The sequence below is a fragment of the Toxotes jaculatrix genome, chromosome 3 (genome assembly GCF_017976425.1).
Source record: "Toxotes jaculatrix isolate fToxJac2 chromosome 3, fToxJac2.pri, whole genome shotgun sequence".
NCBI lineage: Eukaryota > Metazoa > Chordata > Actinopteri > Toxotidae > Toxotes > Toxotes jaculatrix.
In genome coordinates, this window is record NC_054396.1 from 25,573,427 (window position 1) to 25,588,051 (window position 14,625).

A 14,625-nucleotide genomic window follows, 5' to 3' on the forward strand; every position below is an offset into this window, starting at 1 on the left:
GGTGTAGATGTATATATGACAGTGTCATCAGTGTAAAGTTGAAGACATTGATCATACTGAGATAATGTGAGAGCTGACTTTTTAGATTAATCCCAGAAACAGGCTTGTTTGCAGTTAAATTTAGAAGATTTTTCAGTTTTTGGTGACCAAAACGTCTATTTTCTGCTTTTTTATATTTGGAACATTTAATGTTATTCACAGGATTCACATGAACTGCTGAAATTTAAAATAAAACTGGAACTGTGGGGGTGTTCTAAAACCTTTGACCCGTAGTGAGAGGTAAATAACAACATGGGTCCTATTATTTACATGTACGGGTCATGTGGTATACATACAGGATGGTGCTACAAGAGTTAATACTTTCTTTTGTACAACACACTACTTTAATAGTGGTCAGAACAGAGCTTTTGTAAAACATCAGCACACACTCCATATTCCTGAGCAATGTCTGTTTAAGGGGTGAGATGAAAACTAACCTTGAGTATTTACTGAATGCCTCTTAGCTTCCTTTGCACTCCTCAAGTCTGCAGCTCTCACTCATTTTGCCCTGAGGCCGTGTTGATGCTGAAGGTGGGGGTATAGAGCCCTAGAGACAGTCAGGCTACGCTTTCATTCATTTGTGTTTCATGTACAGATTCTTATCCACCTGTGCTCCCACTCACAGAAGACACATCTAAGACCTGGCTGCTGAATATTTATGAGAATAAAATAGAGAAAAGACAGACAGAAAGAAATGATCTTTGTTGATATTTTTAATGTTACAGTGTCCAGGAGAAGCCTACTGTGAGACTGAGGACCATAGGGAAATTCTATTCATTATGTGCGCCTCACCAAATACTATCCACATAAATGCTAGTGACTGTGACAAGAGATAGTCCAGATTTTTTTTCTTGTAGATAAACTGCATTAACTATTAAAGCAAAGTAGCCCTTTTTTTATCCACAGGAAGAGCTTTTCTGTCTTGGATACATAAGAGAAATTGCACCTGTGTGTGTGTGTGTGTGTGTGTATGTTTCCATGAAGGTGTATGTGTAGGTGTGACAGTATGCATGAGTGTGTGTATCTGCATGCATGCACACAAGCCTATGTGTGCAAAGGTACGTGGGTGTGATATGGATTAGTTTGAGTGAATACTGCTGTGCGCACTGTAGCTAAACCCTTAAATGGGATTAATTCAAGGTGGGCTCGCAAAATGAAAGATGCCATTTACCTTGGGTTTGTGTTTCCACCTAGATTTGCTGCCTTCTATAAGCCCCTCTGTCAAAAGTAATGTATTTGTATATTGTACAGTATGCTTGTTTATACATGGCACAGAGTAGTGCGTGTGTGTTGCATGCGTGTATGTAATCACGCTTAGAGGTTAAAATGTGAATCTGAACAAAGGGTCACGCTACAGTAACTTAGTTTTGACAGTAAACTCTGTGGTGGTGTTTTATAACACTGTCACAGAGAATGTAAATTCATACATACTTAAGAAATGACCTCCAGGGTCCATATTTTAAAATATTTATTGCCAGACAGAGGGGTCGGCGAAAGTCAGAGGATTTTACAACCCCGTTTACCATGAATATTCTCTACCTCTTATGAGTGACTCTCTGTTGAATATTACTCCAGTCTTTGTGCCTCCCACCCCTCGCTTGCTTGAGCATAACTCAGGTTTCAGGGATACCCTCAAAACTAACAAAATGACTGAGAATAGGAACTCGAGCGAAAGTTGAACCAATACTGGGATGATGTGAACCATCTTCTTTCAAGTGTGACTGCTCTCATTGACATCACTATTCATCTGCACAGCATGCTGTTATTATAATAATGTGTAAGAGTTTGACCTGATGTATTTATTTTTATTTGCTCACTTGATGGATGGTTAAGGCTGCAGTGATGTTCCAAGCTGCAGAGATGGAACTTGGATCATTTCTTACAATATCAAGTGAACATAGCTGAAATAGCTTTCATAAAGAGAATTTTAAAAAAAAGTGTAGAGTGATATTTTTCCTCTCGTCTGTTATTCTTTCACATTACTGAAACAATACCAGAATATGGATGAACAACCACAGAACTGCTTGAAAGTAAATTGCAAAGAATTCCATTGTGCCTTTTGTCAGACAGTCAATGTATAGATGTTTCCAGTAAAGGGATTAATATTAGTGCTACAGCTGCAGCAGAGTGCACTTGAACACAGCTGCATAATATAGCCCTACTGCATTTGCTTGCAGTGACACTACATATTCTTTCCACAATGCTGTGCATATCACTGAACTCTCTTTTTTAAGCATGACAGACCAACTTCTGGTGATATGAGCGTGATGTATGTTCATATCAGTCATTTTGCTGTGTAATTTATTGGCAGACGATTTTGCAGAGGTTAAGCAATTAATTTCATCCACTGAAGTCTGACTTCATCTCTGGTGACTGACTTGGCTGTACAGAGGAATTTAGATGAAGTGACACATACAGTGTCACTGCTCACAGAGCAGTCTGAGCGAAAGTCAACAACCTGAGCTTAAGATGGGAAGAGATGTGAAAGATGAGTGTCTCGGTCTCTTACTGTACCATCTGGAACAGATGATGAAGTGCTTAACTGTAAAATAATTGTCAAAGGAAGGAGAAACCTAGAATGTAGGATTCTGTTTTTCCCTATATGCTCCACATGTGGCCACGATACAACAGTTAGGGTGTTGAGGTATATGAGCATCACCTTTTCTGAGGCAGTTCACCACTGAGGTAGGGTTCATTGCAGACTACAGTGGCTCATGTTGGTGTGTCATGGCCCCCGCATGGACACTTTGACATTCACATAAAGGACAGGCTTGGTAAAGCCAGTTATCTCTCAGTCCAGTGACAGCAATGGTCTTGTGGCTGGGAGGAGATGGGGATGCGTCCTTCAGCTGTGTTTGTGATTGAATCTTAGACAGGACAGCAAAGATGGAAGCTCCTCGGGGGATGAGTGTCTTCATTACCAGAGCCTGCCGCTGGTGAAGGATGGCATAAAATTTACTCCATATGGCTTGATAGATAGATATCACTAAACAGCATATATGCCCTTCCCCCTTGTGATTTTTGTGTATAATGAAAGCCCTAATACTTAGCCCAGAGAGGTCTTTAGAAACAGTGACATGGATGATCGCCTTATTACGACAGAAAACAAATGGCTTCACCATTTTACATTTTAAATTGAGTTTAACAAGCATTAATTTGACATGTATGAATATGAAAAAAATTTTTTTGCCTGTCTTCGGAATCTCAAATTCTGTTGTAAGGCACACATTTTCCATCAGTTAAATTGGCGTAAACATGAGCAAGAGTCATGATCTACATTATATTTGTAAAGAGATCAAAAATAAAATGAGATTTTTTTTATTTTGATAATAATTGAGAATTCTGTATTTGAATCCAATATTTGCAATATTTCTAAACTGACAAAAGAAAACTTTTCTCTTTGGTGCCATGTGTTTTCGATTACCTTGTTTTCTCCCTAAATAAGTTCTGACAAAGACTTTTCGTTTATTTTGGAATAACCAGTGTTAAATCCATGACCATGACCATGTGTAAAATGTCAGCAGTAAAAGACTATGGCTCTCATGTTTTAATTAATGAATTTATTTTCTGCTCCCCCGGTCTCTTTGAAATTCCTGACATTAAGATTATAGACACCATCAACCCTACCTCCGAGGGGCCTAAAACCTTTCACCCTAACCCCTGAACCTTGATGTGCCCTTTGACAACAAATTAAATTAAACCACTGCTAAAATGCTCCCTTCTTTGAATCAGGCACTGTGACAAATGCTATGATCCATGCATCGTCAATTCTGTAATGTGACCTTTACATTGTTTACCAGAGCTTGGAAACTTCCCATTCATATAGATGTACAAATGTTTGGAATATCTTAAGCATCATATTCAGCGTGTGAGCTCTTCAGGCACTGCATGCATAATCAAGAAAAGAGTAATGAAAAAAAAAAAACATTTTGCTTGTGCCTCATCCAAAAATGATGTAAATGCAAATGCTACAGCGTGGGAAGGTGTGAAAGCAATTCTAGTCAATTCAGATGCTGCAGACCATTCTCTGTCATGAAAATAGGCTTTTTGGTCGATATGATCCTGTTAGCCACAAAATCCTGTGATAGAGTAACAGTGATGCAAAAGGAAATGGTCAAGAAGAAGAGTCCTAGTCTCGGAAATGTGTTCGTCCACATGACTGTTTGTAAATGTAGAATGTATGCGTGGCCCCCAGCATTAGGCAATGAATATGACACCCTGTTGTTATAGCACAACAAGTTGCATCACTATTAGCTGCAAAAATACATCTCCATGACTTTGCACTGTCATCAATTTCTAAATTATCTGGACAGTGAAATGCTGATAACATTAAGTGACTATAATGTGCCAGTGAAGCATCTATTGCGTTTCATATTATGCTAACAACAGTGTCAGCCTAGGCTAACAAATTAAGAACAGTGTTACCGTTATAAAGCCTGTTACTGCAAACAGCAATTAGTAATTTGTTAAGTACTTTGTGTAACATAATTTCTCATGCATTTGTTTTCTTTGGAGGAAAAGTGATAATTTCTTGACTTTTTTTTTGCCTATCAGAGTGTAAATGTTCTGTAGTTCTGCAAGTTCTGCAACAATAGGTCATGATCTTTGTGTCGAGGTTACTGCTACGTAAGGAGGGAGAACCTTCATTGTTATGATAAAATATGTTTTCCAGTGGGCTGTCGTCCACTGCACTCCATCATTATTATGGTAATCTGTCACGCTACATCAAACAGCTCCTGGCTTATAAATTATAAAGATAATTAATGGAAAATGTTTGTCAGAGTGCATCAGCAGGACCTTGATGTCCACTATTTTTAGCCACAGCATCACTAGTGCGAGTCGCATAGTGTGGTAAATATTTACCACTCAATACCTTTAACCGAGGGCGGGGGCGGGGGTTTCAGTGAATGCACTGAAACTCTAATGTCCAAGTTTCAGCAACTACTTTGTTCGAGAGCGAGTAAAAGCAGCATTAGATGATGCAGCCTGTGCACAGTGCACTGCCCAATGACAGTCTGCTGCCCTCATAGACAGCAGCTTAGCTGACAGCTGCCTGCAGAGTTCAGCTGAGACCACCAGACTGCTAACAGGTTAGTAAGTTACACAATACTTGCTTATAATACAAAAAAAGTATGCATTCAGTAAACTGTTCATCTTTCAGTATCCAATTACCTAGCTAGCTAAATAGCTTAAGTTCGTATCTAGCATCTCACATACTCTTCAGATCAAAGCTGTATATTTGTATTGTAAGGAAAAGGATTTAAAGAGCACCTACCTACCAGACACATAACACATTAAAGCAGCTCAAAATGTTAACTGTAACAGTCTATGCACATCAGCTGATTATTAGCATTAAATGTAAAACAACAAATCAAAGTGTATTAGTATGCGATTCCTTAGCTTTCATACTGACATAGTCTTCAACTAGCCTGTACACTACAAGAGCATAACAGAGTTCCTGAAATTCAGCCATGGTGTTTTCAGTCGCCCCTTCTGGCCACGGCCATGAAAAATCTCAAGGGGCGCCACTGCCTTTAATCAGCCAGCTTGACATGCACTTTGTGGTTTGAGCACTCAGTCTACAAGTCAAGGTACTGAGTAGCATAAAGCATAAATCAGGGTCTGCATTAAATTCTATTTATTGCATGCATCCGACACATTTATGTGGTTTATATGAGTAATTGCAGTGTCATTACTCTGAAAGGATACAATGACACGCAGTAGTCTTAAACCACCCATCAGCACAATCCACACAATCACAGTTTACTTGCTACCATCTTAAATTAAATGTGCTGTATGTATCAGACATATTTATACATATTGTGACACTCATGCTTTAAATACTTGAGTAAAACATTACTGTAATGTGCATAAATACAGCCAAGAGAAGTACAGTTGCGACAAACACTCATAGTTATTCTTTGGCTCCAGATTGAGATCCAGTAGCATTAGAGGTGATGTTTGAGCTTAGAGAAGTGAGGATGTGGGGAGTTCCTCCTGTGTCCAGTGTCACAGTGTAGTACAGGAGATAATGTCAGCACTGTCGGGATTAATCTGCTTCAGCTAAGGGCAGAGATTAAGGCCATCCATGAAAGTGGGACAACGTGGCATCAGTGCTTGGCTAGATGTTACTGATCCTCACCGGCTTGAATAGCGCCGCCCTGTGTACTTATGGAGGAAGGTACAACCATCCTACAACAGTTGTCCTGAGATGGACTTTTTGAAATGCATTGAAGGATGTTTCACTGTGTGCTGCCCAACATAGAAATCCATATGCAGTGTCTCTTTCATGTTTGTCAGCACAAACTTGGAATAAGCACGGTGTGAAAGCTATTTCAAATCCCAAGAGTTAGAATGTTTTGCTCATATAAATTTAGGACATCATCATGGATTATTAGAAGTGTTTGTACATTTAAATAACATTATTACACCCTCCATAACCAGCACAGCCTCATATTCAGCAACCTTTATCATGTTCCCTACTGCAATTTCAAGTGACTCACTAGTACTCATACACCAAACCCTTTAAATTAGACTTAATTGCAGTCAGAATCATAAACAGGACATGTGCACATTAAGAGCGCTTAATGACTACAGAGCAAGCTGATAATTTGTGCATAATAAACACTTTCACTGCTCACGCTGACTGAAGAGATACGCCTTCACTACACTCTCACGTGTCAAGATAGCCCCACTCCTTGCTCTGATTCTGCAAGAGAGCACCTGAAAATCAACCGGTTAATTACAGAGCTAGCTGAGGCTAAATCGGTAGCAACTGTCATTAGTGGAGCCAGGCCACATCTCAGACAGCTTGAGTGACACCTTTATTAGTTCTTGCTGACAAATTGGAAACAGAACTGGCTTCAAGCGTTTACTAAACGCCTCCTTAATCGCCTTCTTTATTGTGAGCTAGTTTCCATCTCACAATAAAGCTCTGACCAACTGTCTGCAGTTCGGTCATGACATATAGAAATTATACAGGCATTTGGTTTTTAAACATATGTGCATGTTAAGGATGTACATGCCACTGACATTATATCTTTTGTGCATATACAAAGCAAACAATACCAAGTTCAAAAACCCAGTTTCATGAGAAATCACATGCACTCTCTCTCGTATCACCGTCCTCTGATTGGGTGCACTGCCAAAACCTAAGGTACAAACCAACTCCAAGAAAAACAGTTACAGGGCTTCAAAACCAGAATTGGTTTGAAAATGACCCATTCAAAGAAAAGTGTTATGTAAGAGGTGATTGTTGCTCTGAATTGAAGCCTTTCTGGTTGCTTTTTTCTCTCAGACTCCAACCATGGCAGACCAGAAGGCCCAACCATGGCCCCAAGTTTAACCATCTTAAACATAATCAGTGGAGTTTAACAAAGTAAGAACTGCTTGTGGCTCAGTTACAAACCAATCACCATCAACATCTTAAAAATCAGCCAATAATATTGTAGTGATTACACTGATAATATCTGCCTTAAACTGGAAGGTTATGTGTAACATTTTGGGACAGATAAAATGGCATCATGCAATATATTCTTTTATAAATAAGTTTCTTCTCATCTTGCACATCAACAGTTTGTGAGAAATTGAAATCTTTGTGGAATTTGTGTTTGTTGTATGTTTCATGTTTGAGTTTGCGTGTCTCTTTCTGTCTGTTTGGGAATGTTTTCCTTTTGCTTCATATTTTTGCAAGCCCGTGACAGTGAATGATAAATCCCCACATTTCCTCCCTATAATGTTATTGTGAACTGGGAAAATAAACATAATTGACAGTGAACTATATCCAAAGATTCATCATTTCCAGAGGAAAGTGTTGCAGTGCAGTCTGGTGAAAGAAACCTTTCAGAGAGATTAAAAATAGAGATTTATCAAAGTGTGTTGCTCTGTCGTTACAAAAAGGTGCTGGGTTCAATAATGAGATATAGTATATCTATCTATAGTATAAATTTAGTTTATTATTAAAGGCACATTTTAACATAAAATTCATGCATAATCAGTTATTCATTAAAGCATTCTGCCTTCCTGTTAGATCACCCAATGGTTATAGCCTGTGAAAATAATGAATTGTGAGGCCATGGTATTACTGCTGGAATGCTCTGAAATGATCTGGACGCTGATGAAACTTATGAATAGAAACACATTATTTTACAACTCATCAAAAGCTTACCTTTGATATTTCTTGAACATCTGCAATGCAGTCATTTTTAATAAATTTAAAAAAAGGAAGACAGCAGAATCATCATGAAAGGAAATTTTAAGGTGATGTGTTGACACTGAAAATTACACTAACTTTGTAGACACAATGGCAGTTTCCATGGCAATTTAAAAGCGATAAGGGAACAATTTCGGGTTCTTAAATGTCAACTAAAATTAATGAACTACAGATTACTTTTATATAAAAGCTCAAACAGGCATTTTATGAGTCCACAAAGTCACATCATCTATGAAAAAGCTGCAGGTTTTGTCTCTTGGTGACATTTCAGTAATCTTTGCTCTTTGGTTTCTAGCTTTTAAAGCTGTTGATGATTGCAAGTGATTGAGTGCGACTGAATAAACCAAGACTGTAGGAATGAGGATGAAGGATTTTTAGACATTTCGCAGCAGTAAGTTCATTTTGTGAGTTCAGTGAATAGCTTCAATAACACTCAGGCATTAATGTTTTGCATTTAAGGTCAGTGTCAAGGGTGTGTCCCTGCTAATATTTGGACTAAATCTACATCCTTGTATTTATTCTTTATATTGAATCAAGTATTACATATTTATATCATTGAGACAATAGGCACACAGCTATAAAGCTGTATGTTCACTGGAGGACCAGAATTTGCACACAGATGGGATAGCTACAGGAAGCCAGGCAAGTGTTTCTGATCATCTGAACATTAATGGCATTCGACAGTCCGCTTTTCTATTTTGAAGGAGAGTGGCCAGCCCACTTTCACAAAGTGTTGTATTATTTTAACAAGGTAAAGCCAAAAGAGACAGGGCATGGTGTGTGGATGTGACAGAATGGCGTGTGTTGATGAGCCATTATCACTAATGTGGACATGATCTCAACATGACATTATTTTCATTCTCTGTTCATTCTGGTGATTTTCATTTCGAGGCCTGTAAAGAAAAATGGCAGTCATTTCTCTACCTGGCTAAAGAGTAATCAGGGGTGTATGTCAAGTCAATATGGCTATAGTTGTAAATTTAATAATAAACAGCCAGTTTACACAAACCACACACACACACACACACACACATATACAAAGGAAAAAAAATATGATCACTAACCAATTCTTCTTATTTGTCCAGCTCTTGAGATATCTACCTCTGAGATTCAGTCACCCGAATAGGAGGCAAATGGAATTTGTTTGTGATGCTCAAACTATTGAAAAATTACATTTGAAAAACTCCACAGCAGCGTGTCTTTCCAGAGACAATGCCCCAGTTGCTCAGTATAATCCACAGACCTTGCTGTGCACAGTTTTCATTAAACTACTCTCTACTGAAGAAATAGTCTCTGACTATTTAAATAAATATGCCTTGTTCGAGAAGATTGAGTCTGGTTTCTGTGCAATGCATCATACTGAAAGAGTTCTGCTGAAAGTCATAAATGATCATAGAGCCCTCTCAGATAAGGAAAACAAAATATCTACTCTCATAATTCTGGATTTACTAAATGCAACCTTTGATGGTGTCAAGTTAGGTTTTTTTTTTTTCAATATTAAATTATTGTTGTTGATGGAAACCATATCTGTTTGAGCTGACGTCTATATAATGCCTACCTTGGTATTGTTCTGTTTGTTTATTTTTTAATAATTTTAATTACCATTAAAAATACTTTTAAACTGAAAAAAAAATGCCTTTAGCACATTTCTTATAGTGGGCATCAGTCAAATTGTGAATTGTGCTGTATGCAGACTGTTGGATGCATGTTTGCACAGTGTTATATTTTCAGGGTTGGCGTGGTCTGTGGGGGCCAATGTGATATCTTTTCATGGGGCCCAAAATCCCCGATGGCGCCCCTGTTCATCACTTTCAGCACTTTATTTTTTCTTTTTTATCACGATCTAAACCTTTTTGTCGGACAGAAAAAGCACCAAGGCCCACACCTGGTTTTTGTTGCCATACTCTGCTGTACATCGCACTTGCTCCTGATGATCTCAGCTCCCCGCACCGATGTTACATAAAGGGTGACATAATACACCAGCTTGGCCATTATCAGACCACCTGGTGTAGATGCCTTGAAGATGCAACATGTGTCCCAATAACTCCATTAGCGATTACTCAACACCCTAATAAATAAATGAATAAAAATATCACAGCACAGTGACTCATGTTTAAGACTGAAAATAAAGCGGAGCTGGGAACTGAACACGCGTCGTCAGAGTTAAAAACACGTGTACATTGTCAAAGCTTTCACACATGGGCCGATCTCTCTCTATATGATAAGAATGCACAGGGCATGTTGTTATTTGCTTTTGAAGCCCTTGTGCTCATTTCATGTAAAGTCTGAAACTGGTTGAAGTTATGACATTTTGTAAAGTGAGCATCTTGCAACTGAATTACACTTGTTATGCTTGCAAGCATTTTCATCATCATCATCATCCAGATGGAGGTTCAGTGTGTAACCTAGAAGGCTGATGGACTGTGCGACTTCATGTCTTGATAAAATGTGACAAGTGATAAAATGTATTTATGAAACAAGACAATGCAAATATTTTATCAGGGCAACTCTTAATTAGACGTGGTTATTGCTTGGCTCCTCTGTCTTTTTCCATTAGATGTTATGTGCAGGTATCGGTGCAGGAAAGTTAACTGCCTAACATCCACGTGTGTGTGTGTGTTGCTTTTTTTAAGTAAAGATTTTTGATCTTGATAGTTATCTGGTCAGAAGATTCATTAACAATCATATTTATTGCTGAAGGTTTTGCTTAATAGTGGCGGTAAAGAAGATTACTGGACAGATTGCTGCTATATTAACATTTGAGACCTTTAGTACTTGCAGTTCTCTGAAAAATGCAATATATCACAACAAAAATCACTTTAGAAAATTCATTCATTCATTCATCTTCTATACCGCTTGATCCGTCAGGGTAGCGGGGGAAGCTGGAGCCTAGCCCAGCTGACTATGGGCGAGAGGCGGGGTACACCACAGCAAGTGTACACCCGGGGTACACTTGCTGTGAGGTGACAGTGCTCACCACTGCACCACCTTATCACGCACTGTAGAAAATTAAAAACTGAGAATACTCTCGAAACTCATATTCAGGAAGTTAATGGCAGTAGGAATGAAGAACTTTTGATATATAAGATATTTGAAACAACCAACATAGTTCAATCAAGGAAGAAATTTAAAGAAATATTCAGTTAAAACATTGCAAAAATATTGCAAATGTTTTTTAAGCCACTCTAAATGTGAGATGAGCAGGAAGGACACAGGTCTACAGGTGTGGATCATCCACTGACGTTCATTTCTAGAGATTATTTGTAGTATTTTTAAGTCTGACGCGTGTCCTGCAGAAAGGTTACATGTAATAAATGTGATGGCATTCAGACGTATTGGTTATCTGTTCTTGAACATGTCATGATGCACAGGTAACAATTTGCTGCCTGTGCTCCTTCAGAGATGAGAGAGAAATGTAATGAGCATGTTCAGTGTCAAGAGAAGCTAAGCCTTTTGAAGAGAAACCTGAGTGTCTGTATTGATTGGTGTATTGACTGATGAATAACAAAATAACTTTGTGTTGAAACAAGAAAACGAGGGGGGAAAAAATCAAAAGTCATCACCCTAGATGCCCCCTGTGTCTTATCACACAAACAATGTTCCCTCTGCAAATACCAGCATGCTTTTTGTTTACACAGACACATCCGGTCAAAATTCCCCCAAGCTAAAAAGCAAAAACAACAAAACAAACACAAAGTTAATGTGTCACTTAGTTTTACTCATGGTGTATTCAGATTTCATGCCAAATGTCTTTGGCTCAGATATGGGGATGCAACATGCCTTTGCCAGATGTTAATGGAATTTCTCCCAGCATCCAGGGTAATCTATCCATTTCCAGATGGATTTCTTCATTTCATTAGCTCTTGATTTGGTCATAAGCCACCTTGAGCAACCTCCGAATTACCACCATAACTGATACGTTGGTGGAAACTACTATTTATTGTGTGAATTCAACCATGAATAGCGAATCCCTCCTGACATGCAAGACTATGCAACACTTTATATGTTCATTGTAATGAAAACTGTGTTCAGAAGTTTTTTTTTTTTTTTTTTTTTTTTTTTTTTTTTACCAGTTATTGACCTTAAATAAGCCATATAATTTATGCCATATTATTTTTTAGTTTTGTGGTGCACAGACAGAGAAATCCTTCACACCTGCAGATGAGTAAAAGCTACTTGAGGCAGTCTACAGCAGAATGATCCATGGGCTTGCCACCATCTCAGATAAGCAATCCATGCTCTTTTATTGAAGCAAGATATTTTTTTCCACTCTGTAGAGGTTTGACTCTATATTGCCAGTCCAGACCTTTATGAGTAATGACCTGTTACATTGGTGATCCCCCCTGCAGCTCCAATCACTCAAGCGATTGTACAGTGGGAGAGTAGTGGGATAAACTAGCCCTGGGCAGTAATTACACAGGTCTAGTGTCCTGACTGAGCTGATATGGGTTCCGTTTACTCAAAAATACAAAAAACTGTGGACACTACAGAAAGGACTCGCACCCGAGCAATCAGATCCTGGTGGAGCTGGAAACGAAACCGTTAAACGCTATAGGAAATCAATGAGTCAGTGACGCTAAAGGCACGTCGCTCTCCCACAGCAGCCTGTCCCTCATGTCTGACACATCTGTCAGCGAAGGTAAAACTCATGCCATTTGTTCTCATCAGTGATCTGCTGAAATAAAGAAAGGCTGAGCTGCCATCTCTTGTGCACGGCAGCTATCTGTCAAATATTTCCAACATGGACAGCAAACAGCAGGATCAAACATTTCATTTCATTAGACTCACTTATAGTCTTAGTGATATTATAAAAATGTCAGTGGAATTTACTCAGGATCGCACTTATTACATATTTAAAATAATAAATTTGATAGAGCACATGTAATCATAATAAAACAAAAAGGATACATTACATAAGACAACATAAACATGAATGAATTTCTTCATGACTATTTATGAATGGGTGACTTACACCCGAAGCCCAGCCTGGACGTCCTGTAGAAACATGAGATCCACTACATTTGATTTGTCATTTTTGTTTTTTTTATTTTTCTTTCCATTTTTTCCAGGAATAATGCTCACTGATCGGACTCACTGTAAACGTGCCATTGTTAGTCAAAAGGCTCATTTCCAGCTGCTGTTCCTTGGCCAGCTGTTAAATCAGCCACAATATAACACAATGTGCAAAATTAAGATTTTTGAATAGATTTTTAGTAAGACTTCACTTTCTGCATCCTCAAACTGAGAGATGCATATTTATCTGAGAAAACAATATTATAAGGAGTATTATAAGTGTAAAAATGCCTTTTCAGGTCACAGCTTCTTGCTAACCCTACTGCAGATTTTAATGACTGCTCCCCTCCATTTATTCTCCCTCTCAGTATTCTCTTCAGATGGATTGTTCTGCTGGGTAGATGTTTGTATTTCTCTGTCATCCTGACATTGAAAGTAGCTGGTTCATTTGAAATTACACACAGGTGTGGATAGTCACTCCGAGGGATAAGTGCAGCAAGCAGCACTTGTTGATTTTAATTGGCTGTCTCCTGGGCTATTACTAATTTTGCAATGCTTTTCATTCATGATAATTGCATCACAGGCAAACTCGTGTCATGTGTTGTTGTGTTATAATCACGGACCATCAAGTCCATGACTTTGGCGTGTTGTTCTTGACAATCAAACTGAGGTGTATCTGCAACAACCTCGCTTGTCTTGTCAAACTCAAACTAAATTAATCTAAATTAAAGTTACAAACTTTGTCCACCACTCTGCTACAGCACAGACAGTGTTTAATCTTGTGTATAAAGACCACAGTCTTTCTCTCTTTGGCTATTAACACTTCAGTAAGCAAATGTTTAACATGTAGAAAAGCCATTTAATAAGTTGCCTAGTAGTCTACTCACTTCCTTTTTTTTTTTTTAAACTGTCATTGCTGCTACAAATGTGTTAATACTGATTAAAGTGCAATCTGAGAGAGGTGTGAAACAGTGTTAAGTGAATGTGGGTTAGCCGAGTCCAAAACACACTACGAGGAGCAACTTAATTCCCCACTGACTGCAGGTTGTATTGGCTACTTCCGAAGCTGGTTTCTCAGTCTGTTCCAAGGTCAGATCTTGGCTGTGGCAACTGACAGGATTTACTCAACCACTCAAGCCAACATGAACTGAGAGTGAACCGTCTGTGTTCCTGCAGAGTGATATGCAGGACTGGAGTCGTTTGTTAGATAACAATGCATATTGCTGTCTCTGTATACTGCACGGGTTTAATGCACAAACTGACTTTGAAAAATGACGTCCTTAGATATGAGGGCTCATTAATGGCGTCAGTATATTACAAGTATCCACTAGCTCAATGTAATGATCAGCTCATCAATTCAG